Here is a 2,500-nt window from a genome sequence, read left to right as displayed (position 1 = left end):
TCGCGGTTTCACCTTAATGCGGCTTGTACTGAGACATGCATGGCTTAATCTTTGAGACAAGCATATGACTACTGGCAGGATCAACCAGGGAGCTGCGTCAACTAGAGCTGAGCAGCCGGCCGCCCGGGAGTGTGTCCCGGGGGCCCGCGCGAACACGCAAGCGTCCGCTCAATTATTCTGCAAACAGGAGGAGGCTGAGCTCCCCTGCACCATACACCTCGAAACCCTCTCAGGTCCCGGCGGCGCGCAGCGCCGTCCTAAGTACTTGGTCGGGTTCGAGAGAGGCGCAATCGCCCGGGGTTTGGCGAGTAGACGCTTTAGGTGCGACCACCCGTGCTCCCAACTGAGCTTGCCGCTGCCGACAGAGGCCCGGGAGCGTGCTGTCGTGGCATTGCCGGCGGGAGACAACACGCGCCACCTACGGTGACCGGCAGCTCCAACGCCAGCGCCACAGAAGGACAAAAGCCCCACTTGGGTGCCGAAGCGAACTCTCCCAGCACAGCGCACGCGCCAACACGTCCGCACAGCTGCGATACAAACCACCTGCGAGAACCGCAGAGGCGACCGAGCAGCAGACGGCGTCGCGGCGCCGAGCGCCGGGCGGCGGCGCATCCTCAGCGCACACAGTCCTCAATCGGACCAGCACACTGCAGATGTCCACCGCGCTTCGCACCGGGCCCGCGAGGACCTACTTTGGCCGCACGGCGCCGCGTGCAGGGTGCGCCGGCGCGCAGCTGCGCCGCCTGCCGCCTCCGTCGGCCGGCGCGCCTGCCACTGGCCGCCCCCACCAGCCGGCTGTAGCGCGTGCGCCCACGCACCGCGCGGCCAGCACGCCGGGAGGCCCCCCCTCACCGGCCGGGGACGGTCCCACCCAGCCACCGCCGCGTATCGCTTCACACCCAGATGCCATTCACGTTCGTGGGCATGGTGGGTATCGCTGGAACAACCGGTTGGTAGCTCAACCGATCGTCGCCATCACTGATTCACCTCTAGCGAGAACAACCGCACCACAACGGTTTACCAGTTGTTCATTTGCGTAACGTCACCAGCAAACGTAGGCGTCCATCGCCATTTGCAAATTCAACGATTGTTGCATGCCTGTGTCAGGTGTCACGACACACTATGTCTGCCCACATACACGCAACAACATGTGCACGCTTCGCGAACACGTGGAAGGTGGCCCCCGTACGTATGCGATGTCCATTGCGCGAACGACTGTCAACCGGCCTCTGTCGCATGTCGCAGATGTGGAACGCAGTGCACCATGCTATCACGGTGTGTGAGAAGAGACGACTACGTCTGACAACACGCGCCACTACATCAACAGACGGCTCATGCTGATCGCCATCCAGGGCATACCACACTGCAATCCAGCTCTTATAGGGAGACGACACGTAGCTGAGTGCACAACATTTGGACCGCATGGTTCGCCGTTGTTGGCGCAGTCGTTGTACGGTCACATGTACCACGATGTATCATTCAGTACATGAGGACCAATGTGCAGTACAGTGTGTGATTTGGACGTACAACATCAGCGGACAGTTGACACAGGCCGTACCACAGCGTAGGCTAAGTGCTTCGCCATGCGAATGCCAATGAACAACTGCAAATGCCAATGAACAACTGCAAAGGGCATTGAGCATGTACGTCCTGCTGCCATCCACATTACAGTGTATAGCTGCAAGGTGTTTAACATGAAGCGATACACTGGGGACCGGGCAGTGCGAGTAGCAAACTATATTGCGGGGGTTGCAGTTAGGCAACACTACACTAATTTAACGCGTCGTATGACAATTACAGAGCAGGTTAAGGCCCAACGTGTGTTGGGTTAAGGCCCAACGTGTGTTGGGTTAAGGCCCAACGTGTGTTGGGTTAAGGCCCAACGTGTGTTGGGTTAAGGCCCAACGTGTGTTGGGTTAAGGCCCAACGTGTGTTGGGTTAAGGCCCAACGTGTGTTGGGTTAAGGCCCAACGTGTGTTGGGTTAAGGCCCAACGTGTGTTGGGTTAAGGCCCAACGTGTGTTGGGTTAAGGCCCAACGTGTGTTGGGTTAAGGCCCAACGTGTGTTGGGTTAAGGCCCAACGTGTGTTGGGTTAAGGCCCAACGTGTGTTGGGTTAAGGCCCAACGTGTGTTGGGTTAAGGCCCAACGTGTGTTGGGTTAAGGCCCAACGTGTGTTGGGTTAAGGCCCAACGTGTGTTGGGTTAAGGCCCAACATAGGTTGGGTTAAGGCCCAACATAGGTTGGGTTAAGGCCCAACATAGGTTGGGTTAAGGCGCAACATAGGTTGGGTTAAGGCGCAACATAGGTTGGGTTAAGGCGCAACATAGGTTGGGTTAAGGCGCAACATAGGTTGGGTTAAGGCGCAACATAGGTTGGGTTAAGGCGCAACATAGGTTGGGTTAAGGCGCAACATAGGTTAGGTTAAGGCGCAACATAGGTTAGGTTAAGGCGCAACATAGGTTAGGTTAAGGCGCAACATAGGTTAGGTTAAGGCGCAAC

General features: G+C 57.8%; 1 non-coding gene across 1 annotated transcript in view; it reads right to left on the bottom strand.

Moving 5' to 3' along the window:
* LOC126434396 (small subunit ribosomal RNA) overlaps window positions 1-91 on the bottom strand; it is a 1,910-nt gene extending 1,819 nt beyond the window's left edge. The window contains exon 1 of the ribosomal RNA XR_007579195.1: window positions 1-91. This exon is cut by the window's left edge and continues 1,819 nt beyond it. This is a non-coding gene — a ribosomal RNA (small subunit ribosomal RNA).
* Window positions 92-2,500: the final 2,409 nt, after the last annotated feature.

This window comes from Schistocerca serialis, unplaced genomic scaffold (genome assembly GCF_023864345.2).
Source record: "Schistocerca serialis cubense isolate TAMUIC-IGC-003099 unplaced genomic scaffold, iqSchSeri2.2 HiC_scaffold_1187, whole genome shotgun sequence".
In the NCBI taxonomy this organism is placed as follows: Eukaryota; Metazoa; Arthropoda; class Insecta; order Orthoptera; family Acrididae; genus Schistocerca; species Schistocerca serialis.
The sequence above is the reverse complement of the archived record's forward strand: the minus strand, read 5'-3'. Positions and strand labels throughout refer to the sequence as shown.